At 37.4% G+C, this 22755-nt stretch overlaps 1 protein-coding gene across 1 annotated transcript in view; it reads left to right on the top strand.

The window, feature by feature from the left end:
- Positions 1–21211: 21211 nt before the first annotated feature.
- Positions 21212–22755, top strand: part of DLGAP1 (DLG associated protein 1) — a 1123488-nt gene continuing 1121944 nt past the window's right edge. Inside the window, exon 1 of the mRNA XM_078153489.1 lies at positions 21212–21618. The gene's annotated coding sequence lies outside the window, so the exon portion shown is untranslated. The remainder of the gene's footprint in view (positions 21619–22755) is intronic.

The following is a 22755-nucleotide window of genomic DNA, read 5'->3' as shown; positions in this document are numbered from 1 at the left end:
ACATGTACATGAAACTGCAAATGCACTATGCAAAACTTGCAATTCCTTTCAAATATATAACAAAATGATAATGGAAATTTTTTTTCCCTCCCACCACAGCCCTAGAGATGGCTACCATTAGACACAAATAGGTGTATATATCTATATCTATATCTACATATATGTATGTATATGTATACACACACATATATATGTAAAATTATTCTACATATATTTCTACTTATCAGCTCTTTCTCTGGATGCAGATAGCATCTTTCTTCATATGTCCTTTATAGTTAATTTGAGTATTCAGAATAGACAAAATAACTTATTCACCCTTAAGTCATTCTTAAAATAATATTGCTAGGGGCAGCTAGATGGTGCAGTGGATAGAGCACTGGTTCTGGATTCAGGAGTACCTGAGTTCAAATCCGGCCTCGGACACATAAAACTTGCTGGCTGTGTGACTCTGGGCAAGTCACTTAACCCCATTGCCTAACTAAACAAACAAACAAAACAAAACAAAAAACAACATTGCTAGGGGCAGCTAGGTGGTGCAGTGGGTAGAGACCTGGCCTTGGAGTCAGGAAGACCTGAGTTCAAATCCAGCCTCAGACACTTGACACTTGCTAGCTGTGTGACCCTGGGCAAGTCACTTAAACTCAATTACCTAATCCAAAAAAAAATTTCTGTTACTGCATACAATGTTCTCTTGGTTCTTCTCATTTTGCTCTTTATTATTTCATGCAAATATTCCATGCACCAGTTTGTTTAGCCATTCTCCAACTGATGGGCATCTACTTTCTTTCTGATTCTTTGTTATCTAAAAAGTAATGCTATAAATATTTTGGTATACATACAAATTTTCTTCTTATTGATGGCTTACTTGGGATATAAGCCCATTAGTGATGTCAAAATGGTATAGACAATTTAGTCATCTTATTTGTATAATTCTACATTGCTTTCTACAAAAAAATGCTAGTACCATTTCACAGCTCCACAATGTATTTTTTTTTTAATTTTGGAGGCAATGGGGGTTAAGTGACTTGCCCAGAGTCACACAGCTATTTAATAAGTGTCTGAGGCTAGATCTGAACTCGGATAATCCTGACTCCAGGGCTGGTGCTCTATCCACTGTGCCACTGTGCCTCCATCCACAAAGTAATTTTTTGCCAATTTACAAGGTGTGAGATAAAACATTGAGGTTCTTTTAATTTGTGTGTCTCTTATTATTAGAGATTTGGGGTATATTTCATGTGTCGTGAAATGCCCAGCAATTATTATTTTGAGAACTGTTATTTCATATTCTTTACTTATCTATTGGGGAATGGCTTATAACACACACACACACACAGACAGTCTATGTGTGTGTGTGTGTGTGTGTGTGTGTGTGTGTGTATGTGTGTTTTCTGTGTTTTATCTTCCCTTGGTTTAGGTATCAGTACCATATTTGTCTCATGAAAGGATTATTAAAGTGCTTTCTTTCTCATTTTTTTTAGGCAATTGGGGTTAAGTGACTTGCCCAGGGTCACACAGCTAGTACATGTCAAATGTTTGTTCTGAGACCGAATTTGAACTCAGGTCCTCCTGACTTCAAGGCCAGTGCTCTATCCATGGTGCCACCTAGCTCTTTCTCAATTTTTGAGAATGATTTGTGAAATATTGGCATGATTTAAAAAAAAGTTTGATAGAATTCTGTGAATCCATCATGATCAAATTACCTGCCCACACTTTTGTAGTTCTTTTATAGCTAGAACGATTTCATTTTATGAGGGTGAGTTATTTAGTGTCTCTATCTGCCCTCTGGTAGTTTCGCTATTCTGTATTTTTGAAAATATTCCTCTATTTCTTTTGTGTTCTCAACTTCATTAGCATATTAATATGTGTAGTATCTTCAAGTTGTTCTTTTTATTTCTTCTGGATTTGTTGATTTCATCTTGCTCATTTGATATTTTAATGATTTGATTTCCTGCTCTCTTCTTTTTAATTAGATTATCTTAGAGTTTATTAATTTTATTAGTCTCATAAAATTAGCTTTTGGTTTTATACATAATTTCTTTGGGGTTTTTTGTTTCCAATTTATCTATTTCCCCTCTAATTTTTAATATCTCCTGCTTTGTCCTCATTTTAGGTCTATTTGTTGGCTTTCTGATTTGAAAAATTCATATTCTATTCATTAATCTTTTTTTTCTATAATGTTAATGTAAGTTTGTAGGGATATGATTTGCCCCTGAGGAAGGCTAGAGCAGTGTCCTAGAAATTTTGATATGTTTCATCATTATAATTTTCTTATACATAGTTATTGTTTCTGTCATTTCTTCTTTTGCCCATTCATCATTTAAAATGTCATTGTCGTCTATATTTAAGTCCCTACATAAATTACTATTTTTATTTTATCAAAATAAAATCTTTTATTTTATGTAAAGGATAGATCTCTGTGCCCTAGTATGTGGTCAGTTTTGGTAAAAAATTCCATGTGGTGCTGAGATATACATATATTCTTTTGCAGTGCCCTGTAGAAGATATCCTAAGTATTTTAAATCTAGTGTCTCCAGCTCTTTGTTTAATTTCATATTTTCCCTTTTGTCTATCTTTCTTTTACACTGATCCAAAAATGAGAAGGATATTGAAGTCTGTTTTTACTATTGTGTCACTGTCCATGTCTTTTTGTAAAGCAGATAATATTTCCTTTATCAATTTCAATACTAAGGCATTTGGAGCAGACAAGATAATTACTGATATTGGTTTGTTGGCTATGGTTCCCTTTAGAATAGCATAATCATCTTGTTTACCTTTTTTTGAACAATTGTTTTTTCCTTTATCAGATATCATGATTTCAACTTCAAAAATTTTTTTGGATTTGTTTGATACATAGTAGATTTTTTCCAACCTTTCAGTTTAGTTTTGTGTATTGTGTATATCTTTGCTTTTTGTTAATTTATATTTTATTTTCCCCAATTATATGTAAAAACATTTTTAATATTCATTTTTAAAAGTATTTGAGTTCCAAATTCTCTCTCTCTCCTTGCTCTTCTGCCCCACATTGAAAAGGCAAGCAATTTGATATAGGTTATACATGTGCAATTATATAAAACATATTTCCAAGTTAGTCATTTTGTGAAAGAGAATAAAGACAAAAAAAAACAAGAAAAGGAGAGAAAGTAAAGAAAAAATATTCTTCAATCTGTATTCAGACCATCATTTCTTCTCAGAGATAGATAGCATTTTTCATTATAAATCCTTCACAACTGTCTTGAATCACTGTATTGCTGAGAATACCTAATTCATTCACAGTTGATCCTCATACAATATTACTATTACTGCACATAATGTTCCCTGCTTCATTTCATTTCATTTTGCATCAGTTCATGTAAGTCTTTTGAGGTTTTTCTGAGAGTATCTTGTTAATCATTTCTTATAGCTCAATAATATTGCATCCTCTTCATATGTAGCAACTTATTCAGCCATTCCCCAATTGATGGACAACCCCTCAATTTCCAATTTTTTTGCCATCATTAAAAGACCTGCTATAAATATTCATGTACATATAGATCATTTTCCTTTTTTCTTTATCATTTAGGATACAGTCCTAATACTGGTATTGTTTGGTCAAAGAGTTTGCATGGTTTTATAGCCCTTTTGGCATAGTTCCAAATTGTTCCCCAGCATGGTTGAATCAGTATATAACTTCACCAACAGTGCACAAGCATCTACATTTTCCCACATCCCCTCCAACATTTGTCTTTTCCCCCCATAATATTAGCCATCCTAATATGCATGCAGTGGTAGTTCAGTTGTATTAATTTGCATTTCTCCAATCAAGAATGATTTTGAGCATTTTTTTCATATAGCTGTAGATAGCTTTGATTGTTTCATCCGAAAACTGTCTGTTCATATCCTTTGACCATTTATAAATTGAGGGATGGTTCTTATTTCTAAAAGTTTGACTCAATTCTCCATATATTTGAAAAATTAGGTCATTATCAGAGAAACTTGCTGTAAAAACTTTTTTTTCACAATTATGATTACTGTGTATTTCTTTCCATCCTATTTTCCCCCATTTATCCTACTTTCTTACTTCTTTCACCCTGTTCATTATCAAGTGTTTTTCTCCTGACTTTTACCTCCCCCAATCTGCTCTCCCTTCTATTAGCCCCACCCCCTTTCTCTTATCCCTTTTACTTCCTACTTTCCTATTATAGTAAGCTAGATTCCTATGCCCAATTGAGTGTGTATATTATTCCCTTTTTCAGCCAATTCTGATGAGAGTCAGGTTTATTCACCCTACCCCCTCTTCCCTTTCTCCCAGTGTTCATATGATCAATTATGCCGATAGTTTTCCTAATATTGAACCAGCCCTGCATTCCTGGTGTAAATCCCACCTGGTCAGAGTGTATTATGTTCTTGAGAAGTTGCTGTAATCTCTTTGCTAACATTCTATTTAAATTTTTTGCATCTATATTCATTAGGGAACTTGGTATATAATTTTCCTTCTCTATTTTGGCTCTTCTTGGTTTAGGTATCAGCACCACAGTTGTATTATAAAAGGAATTTAGCAGAACTCCTTCTTCACCTATTTTTCCAAATAGTTTATATAATATTTGAATTAATTGTTCTTTAAATGTTTGGTAGAGTTCATTGTAAATCCATTTGGCCCTGGAGATTTTTTCTTAGGGAGTTCATTGGTGGCTTGTTCAATTCATTTTCCTGAAATAGGATTATTTAAATATTTTATTTCCTCTTCTGTTAATCTGGGTGATTTATATTTTTGTAAATGTCCACCCATTTTACTTAGATTTTTAGATTTATTGGCATACAGTTGTGCAAAATAGCTCCTAGTTATTGGTTTAATTTCCTCTTTGTTGGAGATGAATTCTTCCTTTTCATTTTTTATACTGATAATTTGGATTTCTTCTTTTTTAAGTCAAATTAACCAATAGTTTATCTATTTTACTGTTTTTTCTTAAAACTAGTTCTTAGTTTTATTTACTAGTTCAATAGTTTTCTTAATTTCAATTTTATTAATGTCTCCTTTGATGTTTAGAATTTCTAATTTGGTATTTAATTGAGAATTTTTAATTTGTTCTTTTTGTAGCTTTTTTAGTTTCGTGCCCCAATTCTAATTTTTAAGGAATTATTTTCTTCAGTGAGCTTTTGTAACTCTTTTTCCATTTGGTCAATTCTACTTTTTAAGGAGTCTTTGTCTTCAGTGAAGTTTCGTACCTCTTTTTCCACTTGGCCAGTTCCACTTTTTTCCTGCTTACTAGTATTTTCCTTTTGGCAATTATGTCTAAAGATAGTTTTCAACATTCATTTCTTACAAAATTTTGAGTTCCAAATTTTTCTTCCTCCTTCCCTACCCCATCCCCAAGACAATAAGACATCTGATATGGTTTATACATGTACAACCATGTTAAACATGTTTCCACATTAGTCATGTGGGAAACAAGAATCAGAACAAAAGGGAAAAAACATGAAAGAAGAAAACAAAAAAAAAGTGAAAATAGTGTGCTTCAATCTGTACTCATACTCCATGGTTCTTTGTCTGGCTGCAAATAGCATTTTCCATCATGAATCTTTTGGAAATATCTTGGAATTATCATCATATTGCTGAGAAGAGCTAAGTCTATCATGGTTGATCATCACACAATCATGCTGTTACTGTGTACAATGTTCTGGATCAGCTTACTTCACTCAGCATCAGTTCATGTAAGTCTTTCCAGGTTTTTCTGAAATCTGCCTGCTCATTATTCTTACAGCACAACAGTATTCCATTACATTCATATACCACAACTTGTTCAGCTGTTCCCCAAATGATAGGCATCCCCTTAATTTCCAATTATTTGCCAATATGGAAAGAGCTGCTATAAACATTGTTGTACATGTGGGTCATTTTCCCTTTGTTATCTCTTTGGGATACAGACCTAGTAGTGGTATTACTGGATCAAAGGGTATACGCAGTTTTATAAACTTTGGGCATAGTTCCAGATTGCTCTCCAGAATGGTTTGATCAGTTCAGTATTCCACCAAAATGCACTAATGTACCAATTTTCCCACATCTTCAATATTTATCATTGTCCTGTTTTGTCACTTTGGCCATCTGATAGGTGTGATGTTACCTCACAGTTGTTTAAATTTGCATTTCTTTAGTCTACAGTGATTTAAAGCATTTTTTTCATGACTATAGATAGCTTTAATTTCTTCATCTGAAAACTTCCTGTTCATATCCTTTGATCATTTATCAATTGGGGAATGACTTGCATTCTTACAAACTTTACTCAATTTTCTATGTATTTTACAAATGAGGCCTTTATCCGAAACACTGGCTATAAAAAATTGTCTTCTGGTTTTCTGCTTTCCTTATAATTTTGGTTGCATTGGGGTTGTTTGTACAAAACCTTTTTAACTTAATGGAATCAAATTTATGCATTTTGCATTTTATATCATTCTCTATCCTTTAATATAAATTCTTCTCTTCTCCATAGATCTATTAACTATTCCTTGCTCTCCTAATTTACTTACTGTATCAATCTTTATGTCTAAATCATGTACCCCTTTTGACCTTATCTTGGTATATGATGTGAGATGTTGGTCTATGCCTAGTTTTTGCTGTACTATTTTCCAATTTTTCCAGCAGTTTTTGTCAAATAGTGAGTTCTTATACCAGAAGCTGGAGTCTTTGGGTTTGTCAAACAATAGATTACTATATTCAATTTTGATACTAGTATTTGGTTTGCTTCTTTCTTTGTTAAAAATCAAGTTAACAAAAAGTTTATCTATTTTGTCATTTTTTTTCATAAAACCAGTTCCTAGTTTTATTTATTAGTTCAATAGTTTTCTTAATTTCCATTTTCTAAATTTTTCCTTTGGTTTTCAGTATTTCTAATTTGGTGTTTAATTGAGGATTTTTAATTTGTTCTTTTTCTAGTTTTTTTTTAGTTGCATGCCCAATTCATTGATCTGCTCTTTCTCTATTTTTTATGTAAGCATTTATAGATATAAAATTTTCCCTAAGAACCACTTTGGCTGCATCCCATGAATTTTGGTATGTTGTCTCATTGTCATTCTCTTTGATGAAATCATTGGTTGTTTCCATGATTTATAGTTTGACCCATTCATTCTTTAGGATTAGATCATTTAGTTTCCAATTGATTTTTAATCTTTGTTTTCATGGCCCTTTATTACGTATGATTTTTATTGTATTATGACCTGAAAAGGATGCATTTGCTTTCCTGTATTTGATTGTGAAGTTTTTGATGTCCTAATATATTGTCAGTTTTTGTGTAGCTACCATGTACTACTGAGAAAAAGGTGTTTTCCTTTCTATCCCCATTCAGTTTTCTCCAGAGGTCTGTCATATCTAACTTTTCTAAAATTCTATTCACCTCCTTAACTTCTTTCTTTTTTATTTTGTGGTTATATTTATCTAGTTCTGACAGGGGGAGGTTGAGGTCCCCCACTGGTAGTTTGTTGTTTATTTCTTCTTGTAACTCTCTTAACTTCTCCATTAAGAATTTGGATGCTATGCCACTTGGTGCCTACATGTTTAGTATTGATTTTACTTTACTGTCTATGGTACCTTTTAGCAAGATACTTGTTCTCTCTTCTAATTGGATCTATTTTTGCTTTTGCTTTGTCTGAGATCGGGATTGCTACCCCTACCTTTTTTACTTCAGCTGAAGCATAATATATTCTGCTCCAGACTTTTACCTTTGCTATATATCTATGTCTCTGCTTCAAATGTGTTTCTTGTAAGCAACACATTGTAGGATTCTGGTTCTTAATCCACTTTACTATCCATTTCTGTTTTATGAGAGAGTTCATAACATTCACATTCACAGTTATGATTACTGTGTATTTCCCTCCCTCCTATTTTCCCTCCTGTTTATGCTTTTTTTTCTCCTTTCCTTTCATGCTGTCCCTCCTCACCAGTGCTTTCCTTTGGACCACCACCTCCCTCAATCTGCCCTCTCTTCTATCAGCAACGCTTCCCTTTTCTTTTCTCTTTCCCCTCCTACTTCCCTATAGCAAAAGATAAATTTCTACACCCAACTAAGTATGTATATTATTCCCTCTTTGAGCCAAATCCAACTAGAGTGAGATTCAAAATGCTCACCCCATCCCTTCTTTCCCTCCACTGTAATAGGTATTTTGGGCCTCTTCATGTGATGCAATCTACTCCATTCTGCTTCCTTTTTTCCTCTTCTCCCATTACAATACTTTTTTCACCCCTTAAATTATTATATCATCACATCAACATTAACTTACATCCACACCCTCTGTCTATGTATACTCCTTTTAACTGTCCTAATAGAAATATAGTTCTCAAGAGTTATAAGTATCATCTTCCTATATAGGGATGTAAAGAGTTTAGCCTTATTGAATGACATTTTTTTTCTTTCCTGTTTTTCTTTTATGCTTCTCTTGAGTTTTGGATTTGAAGATCAGATATTCTGTTCATCTCTGATCTTTTCATCAGGAAAATGTGAAATTCCCCTATTTCATTGAATGTCCATCTTTTCCCCTGAATGATTATGCTCAATTTTGCTGGGTAGTTGATTCTTGATTGTAATCCAAGCTCCTTTGCCTCCCAGAATATCATATTCCAAGTCCTCCAGTCTTTTAATGTAGAAGCTGCTAAGCCCTATGTAATCTTGACTGTGGTTCCTTGATATTTGAATTGGTCTCTGGCTGCTTGCAGTATTTTCTCCTTAATCTGATAGTTCTGGAATTTGGCAATATTCCTTGGAGTTTTCATTTTGGGATCTCTTTCAGAAGATGATCAATGGATTCTTCCAATGACTATTTTATCCTCTGGTTCTAGGATATCAGGGTAGTTTTCCTTGATAATTTCTTGAAAGGAGCTGTTCAGGCTCTCTTTTTATCATAGTTTTCAGATAGATAAATAATTTGGGTTTTTTTTGTTTTTATTTTGTTTCTGGTTTGGCAATGAGGGTTAAGTGACTTGCCTAGGGTCACACAGCTAGTAAGTGTATGTATCTGAGGCCGGATTTGAACTAAGGTCCTCCTGAATCCAGGGCCGGTGCTCTATCCTCTGTACCACCTAGCTGCCCCTAGATAAATAATTCTTAAGTTATCTGTCCTGGATCTATTTTCTTTTTTTCTGTAATTTTTTTTTATTTTTTAAAAATTTATTCTCTTTTCGTTTTCAACATTTACTTTTACAAGATTCTGAGTTCCAAATTTTCACCCCATTTCGCACCTCTCCCCACCCCACTGGATCTATTTTCTAGGTCATTTGTTTTTCTAATAAGATATTTCATATTTTCTTCTATTTTTTCATTATTTTAATATTGACTGATTCTTGATGTCTCATTGAGTCATTAGCTTCCACACGCCCAATTCTAATTTTTAAGGAATTATTTTCTTTAGTTAACTTTGTACCTCTTTTTCCATTTGGCCAATTCTACTTATTAAAGAGTTATTTTCTTTGGTCAATTTTTGTCCTTCCTTTTCCAAACTGTTGACTTTCTCTTGAATAACTCTAATTTCTTTTCCCATTTTTTTTCTACCTCTCTTATCTATTTTAAAAATCCTTCTTGAGCTCTTCCAAGCAGGCTTTTTGGGATTGAGACCAATTTATCTTCCCCTTTGAGGCTTCACATGTAGTCATTTTGACATTGTTGTACTCTTCTGAGTTTGTATTTTGATTTTTCCCTGTCACTATAGTAGCTTTCTATGGTCAGTGCTGTTTTCTGTATTTTTTTTTTTTGCTCATTTTTAGCCTCTTTCATGACTTTTAAAGATGAGATCTATTCCTGGAGCACAGGGGCACTGTTCCAAGCTTCTTGTGCTGGGGGCCAGTCAGTGGCCTCATTGCTGGTTTTCTTGGCCTGGGCCTCAGGTGCTGGGAGTTTGCCCACTGCTCTGGGGTGTCCCAACCTAGTCATGGTCATGCTTGCTTTGCCAGAGTTCTGGGCCTGATGGTTTGCCTTCTATGCTGGGCCTGGAGGCCTCAAAGCTGACCTGCTATGCCACTGGCTTGCTGAGCCAGGACCACAGGGCCTCAGATGCTAATGTGTTCTCCTCCTATCAGCCTCCTGCTAGCTTGCCTGGACACCTTCTGTGTTTGGCATCACTGCCTTTTTAACCTAGTGATACATCCTTTCCTGAAGCTCTAAGTTATCTTAAGCTAGAAAATTGTTTCACTTCGTCTTTTTTTGTGGGTTCTGTTGCTCCAGAATCCATTTAGGGGATTGATTTAATGTTTTTTTTTTTCCCCCAAGGGAAACCGGGGAGAGTTCTGGCAATTTTCTGGCTTTTCTTCACTATCTTGGCTTCTCTTCCCAGTTCTTCTTTTCAAAGCATTCTTCTCTTCATTGGATTTTTGTGCTTCTTTTACCATTTGACCTATTCTGTTTTTAAGGTGTTATTTTCTTCAGTATTTTTGTGTGTATCCTTTACCAAACTGCTGGCTCTTTTCCCATGATTTTCTTGAATCATTCTCAGTCTCCCCAAGTTTTCCTCTACCTCTCTTACTTGATTTTTATTTATTTATTTATTTATTTTTAGCTCTTCCATGGCCTGAGACCAATTCATATTTTCCTTTGAGGCTTTGGATGTAGCAGTTTTGATTTTGTTGTCTTCTTCTCAGTTTGTGTTTTGAGCTTCCCTGAAACCACAGTAACTTTCTATAGCCAGGATCTTTTTCTGCTGTTTGCTCATTTTTCCAGACTATCTCTTGACTTTTATCTCTATGCTAAAGTGCGGCTCTGTTTCCAGAGTGGAAGAGGCGCTGTCCCAAACTTCGGGGTTTTTGTACAGCTATTTTCAGAGATAATTTTGGGGACCTGTAAGTTTTGTAATCTTCCAAGGTGGTATGGTCAGGGGATAGATATGTTTACTACTCTTCTGGCTTGTGTTCTGGTGTAAACACAAGCAATCTTTCCTGCCCTGAAACTTTTTGGCTAGTGGCCCAGCTCCATTGTGGCTGCAAGCTCTGGTGTACTGATGTTCCTTCTCGTCCTGGGACTGAGACCCAGGATCGTGACCCAGATCCAAGTATGGGGCAATGCAACAGACTCCTGCCCCCAGTCCAAGCAAAGGGACCCCTGTGAACTCCTTCTGACCAGTTATAGAACCTCCTTATCATCTGGGAACTGAAAGTTCTGGAGACCACCACTATGGCCAATGATTCAGTTGCCCCCAAAGCCTGTTGCTGGTTTGCTGGAATGTAGCCTGTGTGAGACTGTATTCCACTCTTTACCCAGTGCAACAGATTTTTCCTATTTTCCTATTTTCTAAGTTGCCTTGTGATGGAACACTGTTTCACTCCTTTTTTTATGGATTTTACTACTCCAGAATTTGGTTTGAGGCATAATTTAAAGTTGTCAGGGAGATCTCAGGTGAGTCTCTGCTTTTCTTTGACAGCTTGGCTCCACCCCTATCTCATGGTTCTTTAAATGTGTTTCTTATAAGCAACAGATAGTAGAGTTTTGTTTTTATCTAATCTGTCTCTCTTTTTCATTTTATTTGTTTCCTCCATTGACATTTCACAGAACAATGCCAATTGCTGAATGTGTCAGAGAAGATACTGCCCCATGTTAAGGCCCCTCCTATACTATGTCCCTAATTATGCAGCCTACTACTGATCTATACACTCCCTTGGTAACCTTTTTGTCCCATTTGCCTCAAAATCTCCTCTTCTGGGTCCATTCCTTTGCCCTCCCCCAGGTGCCTATTGTCCACAGGAATTCCTACTCTCCCTCTCCTGAGGTAGGAGAAATGGACTTTTCAAGCACCAAATCCCCCAGAATACACTCAATTTCCAGTCCTTAACTCCCTTCACAGACCATTTCTCCTCACCCATAAGAGTTTTTCATCAAACATCCTCCCAGGATCCAAGAAAGGCCTTCTTCCTTTTCTCCTTTTTTTTTAGTACTTCCCCCTCCTCCTTACCAAATCCCCTTCAGGCTCTTCTCTTATGGAGACAATAGGGGCCACCTTCTCTTTATTGCTGGTTCTTGATTTGACCTGGATATATCACATATTCTTCTATATTCCCCCAATCTCTTCTCCTCCCTTTTGAATACTGTCCCATGTTGAAATGTAATCATAGAAAAAGCATTGATTCATCTGTAAGCAGGGTGTCACCAGATTCTGTCTATAATGTCTCTGGCTGCTTTTTCATTGTTACCTCTACTAAACTTTTGCTTTTATCCCATGTCCTTGTGTACGTTTGTACTGATCTTTCTGTTGTCATTCTGTTGCTACTACTGTTGCTGTTCTTGGTTGCTGTATTTTTCACTCCTGCATTTCTGTAAAATGGTGTGTTTGAGAAGTAAACAGTATCTTCAGATACAGTTTTCTTTCTAAAACTCTTTCAAATAGTTCCTTATTAATAATTTTCTATCTTTTTTTATAGTTAAGCATCGATTTTCAGGGCAGCATCCTGAGTTCCATTGCCCTTCAGAACACATTATTCCATTCCCTCCGACATTTTCTAGTGGATACAGCATATTCTTGCATTATTCAAATCTCCTTTCTGTTGTATTTGAAAATCTTTCCCTTGATTGCTTGTGGAATTTATCATTTCTGAACTAATTTGTTAAATTTAATTACCACAAGATTTGGAGTTTGAAACTTTGGTGTGTTTTTTTTTCCTGGAGGCAATATATGAATTCTTCTAATTGGTATTTTATTTTCTATGTTCAGAAATTCTGGACAGTTATCTTCTGTTATTTTCTGCATTGTGGTATTAAGGTTCCTTGTTCTATTGTGTTCTTCTGGTAGACCTATTATCCTCAGGTTGTTTCTAAACAATCTATCTTCAAGATCAGTATGTTTTCTTTTGGAATGAGCTTCTTTTCTTTTCTTTTCTTTTCTTTTCTTTTCTTTTCTTTTCTTTTCTTTTCTTTTCTTTTCTTTTCTTTTCTTTTCTTTTCTTTTCTTTTTTTTGTTCACTTCTCTTCTTTTGGATTGTGTTTCATTGCATTTTGGCCTTATTAATCTATTGTTCTAATTTTTTGGTGAGACTTGCCACTGAAGAATCCACTTTTTATTCTGCCCATTATTTTTGCTGTACAGGCCATAAATTCAACTCATAATTCTCATTTCTCTTTGTATTAACTTAGGAACAACATATTTTGGTTTCATATTCTCCTCAAATTTCATATGCTCCCCTGTCTTATCCAGCGTTGGATCATTTTCCTTTGTAGTATTTATTCATAGATATTTGAACTCATTTACTAGATTTTGAGGCCTTATTAGCTTCTTATGTCATTGTTTTCCCTGTTGCTTTATCTACTTATATGCAAGGTCTTTGAGTTTTCCTCTTCCTATGATCTTTGCAATTTCAGTCTCTCCCTCCCACTTTTTCCCTTAATGTTCATTTTGTTTTATACCAGTGTCCTGTCCCACTCCCTCAGTTCTTCAGTTCTCTGATGCACCTGCAGTCTAGAGAGCTACAGAAGTGGTGCTACAGGATCATCTGCCCCAGCTCAGCAGTTTAGAATGTTGCAGCACTTATGCTAGGGGTTTGTTTGCCCTTCTACTAGCAGTTCAGAGCTTATACTGCTGGTACTACATAGTTTTCTGACTTGGAATCTGCAGTTCAGAACTTCGGAGCACTGATGCTATGGGGTTGTCTGTTGCAGCATTATTTTTCTGTCATGGTCCCCAGAGGGCTTTTGCTCCTGAAGTGCTGCCGATCTGCTGGCTAGCTGTTGCAGCTTGAGCAAACTTCTGCAGCATGGAAATAGTCTCCACAGCACTGAAAAGAGGGAGGGAGGACTGGACTTCCATGAAAGATAGGGAAGAGATGCTGAGGGAGCTTCAGGTAGGTATCAGTTCATGAGATTTTTAACCTTCTTTTGGATTCTGGGTGTCCTAGACCTTGAAGACCACTGATGATGCTTCGCTTGGTCCTTGGTGCATAACTTCTGTTTTGAAGAGGTTTTAGAGTTCATAGGGGTCAGAGAAAATGTCTAGTCCTCCATCTTGTTTCTCATGTGATCCAGAAAACAGCCCTGACACATTAAGTGACAACAGGTTACATGAGAAGACCAGTATACAGTTGACTACAGCTAAAATATGAATTTATGGCATGATGTAGCTTCCAAAAAAACTAACATTACATAAAGTTATGTAAGTATACTCCATGATAGTCTAATGAAATTTGGAGTGTTGTGTTCATTTAGCACACTCAGGAAATATCAAGCAAGAGGGTAAGGGCAATTTGAAATTATGCCATATGAAGATCAGTTTTATGAATTTAGAATGAAGATGAGAAAATTTAGGGGGCTCAAATATTTGAAGGGCTATAAAATGTAAGTAGAATTACATGTATGATACATGGCTCCAGAGGTCAGAACTGTATCAATGTGTAGATGTTCTAGAGGAAGAGTTAAACTCATCATAAGGAAAGCTTGGCTAACCATTCTAGCTACTCAAAAATATCATCTACATTATGAGTCCCTCATACTGAGAGTGTTCAAGTAGACACTGGATGCCATAGAACAGATTCATGCAGAAGAAAGCTGGTTAGAGTAGATGATGCCCAATCCTTCTAATACTGAGAGTCTACAGCTATATAATTCTAAGTAACAGCCAAAGTAGCCTGTTTCTTTACCTATACAGTTAGAAAGTTGGACTATATTAAGTTTAAGGCTCCCTAGTACTCTAATTCTTCTATGGTTCTGGATTACACTCATGTTAATAGCCATTAATTGTCCATTATTTTGTTCATACCTTATCTAATTGCAAATATTGTGTGTCACTCACATGATTTTTTTTTTAAGTACCCTCTTCAGAGTTCCCTCCAGAGATGTTGCCATGGAGATCAGGTGGGCTAAAAAAGAGTACATTACACAGAATATCCAATGTCTTAGGCACTTTTGTTCTTAGAAGAAACTTTCTACAGATAGGCCACACTATAAAGATGGAGAGATTAAAAAAAGAGGAGGGCTATGAACTTCAATTAAGGTGTTCTTTTCTTCAGTGACCTTTTATATATTTTTTACCAAGCCACTAAGTCTTTTCCCTAATTTTCTTGCTCTCATTTCTTTTCCTATTTTTTCCTCTACAACTCTTATCTCCTTCTTAACTGTTCCAGGAATTATTCTTGGGCTTCTGACCAACTAGCATTTTTTTTCTTTTGAGGCTTTGCTTGCAGCTGTTTTCACATTATTGTCTTCATTGGAGTTTGTGTATTGGTCTTCTCTGCCATCATAGTGTCTTATTTTTTTTATAAATTTGTGTTAGTTCTGTATATATTTAAGAAATGAATCCTTTATCATATAAATTGCATATTTTCCTTCTACTTTCCTGTTCTTCTAATTTTGGCTCCACTGATTTTGTTTGTGCAAAATCTTTTTTTAATTTCATGTAATCAAAATTATCCATTTTACCTCCTATAAACCTCTTATTTGGTCATGATCTCTTTCCCATTAATAGATCTGACAGGAAATTTTTTACCATGCTCCTTTAATTTGCTTATGATATTACCTTTTATGTTTAAATCTCATACCCATTTTGAGTTTTTCTCAGTGGATAGGGAAAGGGCAGGAGGGAGGGAGACAACTTGAAACTCAAATTTCAAAAAAAGAATGCTAAAAATAAACAACAGATTTATTTTTTTAAAAAGCACTCTTTAGTCCTTTGTATTATCAAAATCTCACTTTGTTGTCTCTGATGGCATTAGTATTCTCAAGTAACACATATTATCTTCCCTCTTTTAGAATGTACATACTTCAAACTTGCAGTCTTTTCTTACTGTTCATTTGTATTTACCTTTTTATGTTTCTTTTGACTCCTCTATGTATATTTACAACTTTCAACTTTCTTCTATTTATCAGGAATTCTTGGAAATCCTCTATTTCATTAAAATTCATTTTCTCCTGTAAGATTATATTCAGTTTTTCTTGGTAAAGATATATCATTTGCCCTATGATATTCCATAAAGGCAACTGCCTTTATTTTTGTTCCTTTTAAGTAGTAGCTGTTAAATCTTATGTGATCTCTGTAACTGCAAGTATTTCTTTTATGTCTGCTTCTAGTAATTTCTCTTTGACCTGAAACTTATGAAGTAGGGCTATGGCATTCCTGAGAATTTTTATTTTGAGATTTTTTTTTCTGAAGGTAACTAGTGGCCAGTTTTCATATATGATTTCTTGAAACATGATACCCAGGCTCATTTTTTTTTGGAATCGCCTTCAGGTTTCCCAGCGATTCTTAAATTCTCTCTCACTAACCTGTTTTCCAGGTTGGTTGTTTTTGACTTTTATATTTTCTCCTGGTTTTTTTTTGCCTTTTGATTTTGTTTTATTTCTTCTTGACTCATGGGATCATTAACTTCACTTTGATCCATTCTATTTTCAAAGACACTGTTTCTTGAATAAGTTTTCTTGTGCTTAGTTGTTGATTCTCTTTCCAGTTCTTTCCTCCAGAGTTCTCATTTACTTTACAACATAATTTATTTTAAAAAAGAAAGTCAAACTTTTAATTTCTTCCGGTCATTTTAGTTGACCCTATAACCAAACTGTGTTTTTTATTTGAGACTGTGGTTATAGATGTTTTGGAGTTATTCTATTCTTCCAAGATTATTTCTTACGCATCTCAGGCTCCAAAATAGTTCTTTATCATGACTATCTTTTAAAAATTCATTCTTCCAGCCTTACTTTCTGATTTGGGACTTTTTGTTAGGACTCAACTCTTTACATTACTGGAGGAAATTTTGGGCCCTTGTATGGTCCTTATCTGCCCATCTTAAAATATATAGAGATAGATGCCTGACAGATACACACATACAGAGAGAGGAGAGAGAAGAGAGAGAGAGAGAGAGAGAGAGAGAGAGAGAGAGAGAGATGGCTATATGCATATGGGTATAGGTATTTTAATACTCACTATCTGGGGTCCTGCCACAGTTTCCTGCAGATAAGAAATACCATATTCTTCAAGAACTCAGGAACAGCTCAGACCATGAAGCTGCAGTCTTTCAGCTGATCATAGGCAGGCTGATCTAAGTCACATAAGAGCAACATCCTCCTGGCCTTAGTTTTACAGGCTACAAAACCTAGTTTATGTCTAAGAAACACAACTACTAGGCTTGCCCATGGTTGGAGATCCAGTAGATTGTTGCTGGGCCAGCCTCTGTTAGCTTTCTCAGAGGTTCTGTAGGCTTAATAATTAACCTGTAGTCTCTGCCCTTGTGACTCAGCTGCAGGCATCTGCCAAGATCTGTGTGCTGAATCTGAGGTACTGCATTGGGGTTCAGAGCTTGGAAACTATGGGCCAACCTCTTTTCTATAGACCCTGCCCTGGTTACTGGCCTGTGGGTTGAATCCAATACACGGCTATGGTTCAGAATGTGGCCTCTAGTAGCTGTACTAGTCACTCACCTCTGGGCTGAATCCTCAATCTTGCTCTCTGGGTCAGTGAGATAGAGCTTCTGGTCCAGATCTGGTCAAGGCCCATATCCTGTTTGCTTGCCCGTGGGCTGAATGTGTGATCTTGAGTTTGCAATATGAACTAGTATGTTTTAACCTGGATTTCCCATTCGTTATTCTGTAAGGCGCTTTTCTTCGATCTTTGTTGGAATAATTTAAAAGAGAGACTTGGGCTGTACTGCATCCTGGTACTCCAACATTTTGCTGACCCCTCCAGCAATGTGTTGAATATTAAACTAAATTAAAGAAATTTGTTAATCCACCTTGACGGAATTAGAGGGCAGCCTTGTTATTTCTTTAAGAAATATGGACAAGTCTTTAATTAAATCAGAAGGAATTAGAGGTCAGCTAGCCAAATAGTCAGAAGGATTAAACAATCCCCTAGTGGCCCTTAAAAAATATCAAGACCCACTCAGTAGAAGCCCGAGACTACTCTGAGAAGTGTAACCTCTGATGGTAAGAAGAGAATCACTTATAAGGAAAGAACTCCACTTATGAGAAAGATCCCTCTTTGTCTTTCCCCTTGTATCTCCAGCCAAAGGCAGCAGGAATAGGGGAAAGAGAATTTCTCTCTTCTTCTTTTGTCATCAGTCATGTACTTTTCAGCAAAACTACTCCGCCAATGTCACAGTGGATTGAGTGCAATGCCCAAAGTCAGGATAACCTGAGTTTAAATCTAGCTTCAAATGCTTATTAGTCATGTGATACTGGGCAAGTCACTTAATCCTGTTTGCCTCCATTTCCTCATCTGTAAAATGAGCTGGATAAGGAAATGGCAAACTCCAGTGTCTTTGCCAAGAAAACCCCAAATGGTGTCACAAAGAGTCAGGTACAACTGAACAACAACAACTCTGCTAGCAGGAAATGATCAAAGACAGTCAAGACAGAAGTGACCTCTGGCAGCAAAAAAGAGCCAGCTGTGTATTCAAGAAGCCTAGATCTCTTCTTTCATCTGTGTGTGTGTGTGTGTGTGTATACACACACACACATACCTATATATATGTGTGCATATATATACCTATATGTGTATATATACATATACCTGTATATGTGTGTGTATATATACACATATATATACCTATATGTGTATATATACATATACCTGTATATGTGTGTGTATATATACATATATATTTGTACATATGTGTATATATACATATTTATGTGTATATATGTGTGTATATATACATATATACTTGTACATGCATGTATATATATATTTACATGTATATATGTGTGTGTGTATATATATATATATGTATGTATATATATATGTATGTATATATATATATATACCTTGAATCATATTAATCTGTAAACATTAACTTGGAGTCAGGAAGTCCTAAATTCAAATCTGCCTCAGGCCCTTACTAGCTGTATGACCCTGGACAAGTCACTTAAGTTATAGATTGTTAGGTTATCAAGATACTTCTGTTTACAAATATGATGGTCACTTCAAGCTTCAGAACATAGTATAGCCTCTAAAAAACATTCATGATGACTCAAAATCTTCGGTTTAACTACCCACCCCAGGGAAAATGAAGTGGATGCAGAATGTCCATTTACCAGATTATTATATGCAGTTGAATGACAGTCCATAGAGCTCACTCACTAATCAGTATTTTTACAGATAACTTGGGTAGATACTTAAACAGCAAATGATTCGGACCCCAAATTAAGCAGAAGAAAAGTAAGTTGGGTTGTATTTTGAAAATCACAGAGCTCCATTAATGATCCTAAACATTTTCCTGAAACAAAGGCTGATATTTTGATTAACAAAAATTCTACTAATGTAGTATTGTTATTTGTCTGTGAGTCATAATGCACTATAGTCTTCACAGAATTAAAAATTAGTATCATTTAGAGGGGACTAGAGAGGCACATAGTGTGTTTGTAATACAACACAAGAAAATATGAAGGGAGACCAGAATAAAGGATATCCTAAAAATACAACTAAGAAAGAAGATAGGCAAGAATATGGGAAGTTCTTCACCATTTGAGGTATTGCTGTAAAGAACTTAAGGGAGGACATGGCTAAGAGTCACAGAGAGTAAGTAGATATGTATAGAATATGATCTTTAGCTTTGGAGGAAACAACCACATTGATGTGATAACAGATCCATTTGATTACATGACTATTTTATGTCTCTGCATTTATCATATAAGATATTACCTAATTTGACCTGGGATAGTATTAGTTTAACTATTGGAAAGTATTATTAAAGCATTCAGGCTCTCTGTTAAATGATGATGAAAGTTTGCTCTCAGTACATTCAGTAATTTTTTTTTATCACTTCACAGAATCTTATAAAAAGAAAAAAAAACAAAAGAAAAAATAAATGGCTCTGCCAAATTTCAGGAAATAGAGATTATTTATTTGAGCCATGTTTTATGGAAGATACTCTTCACTTCTGCTTAGTTTTATGTGAGAACTTATTTCTTTAAAAGGACAGTTCTACAAATATTTATAATCAGATCCTACCCTAACCAAATGTTAAATCCTTAAAACTTTATAGACTCACACAGCTTAATATTTGGGAGGGGTTTTTTTTCACAATTACATAAAGAAGATTATATAAATTTTGACATGAGGTCATCCCTTGGGACTGCAGAACAAAAAGACACACACACACTCTCTGTCTGGATGCCCATTCTCTTTGGCAAAGACAGAAACAGGAGGGGGGACCCTATTCTGAAATAATGACTTCGTATATACAGTTCTAGGCTCATACTTGGAACTCTCAAAATATTCGTTTGAGTACTTTTCTGACCTTGACCCACATCTTCTCTCTCTCTCTCTCTCTCTCTCTCTCTCTCTCTCTCTCTCTCTCTCTCTCTCTCTCTCTCTCTCTCTCTCTCTCTCTCCATAAAGTTCAATTCCTTCTTCCAAACATTTCACTCTCCTGCAATAATTCTTTATTTCTCTGATTCTCTTTTGCTGCTTTCTCCTATTTTCATGGAGTGGTTAAAAGGCATGAACCTATGCCACAGAGTCTGGAATCATCTTGAGATCGAGTGGGTTACCTTTTTATATATGCAATGAAAAGAAATACTCCTGTCTGAGGGAGGATGAAAAGAGAAAGGTATATTCAGTATCATTACTGATCTGCCTGGGTCAGTGCATTACCCTTTACAGAGTGTGTCTTGGGAAATTGCAATTACCTGCTCTCTAAAATTTCTACTGGGAAGAAGAGAATGGGAAAGCAAATCCATGCTGCTCAAGTCCATCTCCAAGGAGAAAACATGAGGAAGAAAATAGGCTCTAGAGACAAAGGTATCTTAGTAGTCTACTCCTCTCATTTAACAAATGAGTAAATTGACATTCAAGAAACTAAAGTGACTTGCCCAAGGTCATACAGGTAGTATGTGACATACTAGTGATTCAAACCCAGATCCTCTGTTTCCAAAACTATTTCTCTTTCCACAAGCGGATACAGCCTCTATGAAAGGAGAGGATGTACTGGGGCAGAGGGAGATGTCCTAATAAGCATCAGCCTGGACACTGCCTCTTGGAGAGGCTGTGAATTCTCTAACAGGTTCCGGGGACAGGTGGCAAATCCCAGCTGCTTCTGGCAGACCTAATCCCTTTGGACTGGTATGGATTCAATCCCACCTGGAGGCAGGGGGCTAGACGAAATGACCTCTCAAGGTCCTGCCCGGACCTAAGGATTCCCTGACTACACAACGAGAGAGGAAAGCTCTTCGGAAGACACTGGGTTTCTCCTGCCGGGTCCTCCCACCCCCTCCACCCTCCGCACGCGTGTCTGGGCTAGGGCCAGGTACTAGTGGTCATAACCATAGTAGCGCAGGGTGGGGGCTGCTTGGCTGGCTGCCGCCGCCCGCTCTGGTGGTTGGGCGGAGGAAGCGCGGGACTCCTCCTCCCCACCGTATTAACATGCACCCAGGGGCGGGTGACCAGCTCTCAGCCTCTCTGCCTCAGCTCGCCTCTTCCCGGCGCTCAGCCTCGGAGCCAGAGGCGAGCGCAACGTTGTACCCGGCATAGCGCGCCTCACCCGGCCTGACATCTCTTTTGGGAGACCTTCAGCCCCGAGGGAATTAGAGAAAACGGCGGCAGCAGCAGCCACCGCCTCCATCTCCTACTCCGCTCTCCTCTTGGGTCTCTCTAGCAGGCTCTCTCTGTACCTGTCCCGGCTTCGCAGGCACCTTCCTCTCGTCCTCCCTGAAGGGCTCGGCAGGAGGACGCACCGACGCGCGGACTGCAGGCAGCTGAAAGGTAACGGCAGGGCTGAGCCACTGAGCAGCTTGCGCCGCTGGGAAGCCTGGGCGGGAGCCGGCAGCCGCCGCGGCCGCGGACGCTGCCCCCGCCACGCGCTGAGGCTTCTTTCCCTCCACTCCACCAGGCTGACTCCCCTTCCTCCTCTTCCTGAGTGGCTGCGGGAAGGGAGTTCCCTTGTCTTAGCCACCAGCGCCCGCTCTCTCGCTTCCCTTCACCTTTCCTCGCCCTCAGTGCGTCCGCCTGCCCCTCCAAGGAACTGCGGGAGAGGAGACACCAGGTCCCTTTCTCTGGGAATGTGGTGCCAGCCTACTTCCACTATACCACCCTCAGCACTGGGCAGATTGCTACTTGACTTGACCGTGTCAGGAATGTAGTAATCTTGGGGGAAGGGGAGGGGAAAACAGCATCGACTCTCTTCCATACTTCCAAACCAAATTCACCCACCCACCCACCTACCCACGCACCCACTCGACAAAGCACCTTGAAGGGGAAGGAGAGAGAAAGAGATGAACTGATGAGATTTCCTGGCAGGTTCCTGAGTCTATTAGACAAGAAGTTGTTTCACATGGTTTTTCGGGTGGCATTTTGTCTATTTTAGTGGAGAAAGAGGTCCCTGGTGGGTGTATGGATGGGGGCTCTGGGGGAAGGAGAGGATTTTAGAGTCAGTCATCCCCGCTAAAGCCCTGATTTAGCTGAATCGTGTGCACTCGAGATCAGACCCTGTATTCAGGAAGTCAGGCGAGCAAATTGAATAAGCGGGGCTGGAACTGGAATCAAACAGTGACCTCTCGTCGGGGCTCTGGGATGTAACAAATTGCACTTTCATTGAGTGGCGGCTGCAGCTGCTGGAGAGACCTTTTTTCAGGGGGAATGGGGACGAGATGAAGACCCTGTATTCAGCACTCTGAGCTGCTACATTTATATTCTTCCTGGAAGTAGAAATCTCTGTGCTTCATTAAGAAAGGGTAATGGAAAGAAAGCCCTGGGAACGATGAGCAGACTCCAGTACCTGCTATTGCATTTGTTTAGATGCTGAAGGGGTTCTGTTCAGGGGGAGCTCTGCTCATCTATTTCCTGGCTAGTCGTAGAGCAGAACGTAGAGCACAAACCCGCCTCCATAGTCCTCCTGGAGCT

This window comes from Phascolarctos cinereus, unplaced genomic scaffold (genome assembly GCF_003287225.1).
Source record: "Phascolarctos cinereus isolate Bilbo 61053 unplaced genomic scaffold, phaCin_HiC Scaffold_4;HRSCAF=312, whole genome shotgun sequence".
NCBI classification, from domain to species: Eukaryota; Metazoa; Chordata; class Mammalia; order Diprotodontia; family Phascolarctidae; genus Phascolarctos; species Phascolarctos cinereus.
Note: the sequence above shows the minus strand (reverse complement) of the source record. Positions and strands in the feature narration are given on the sequence as shown.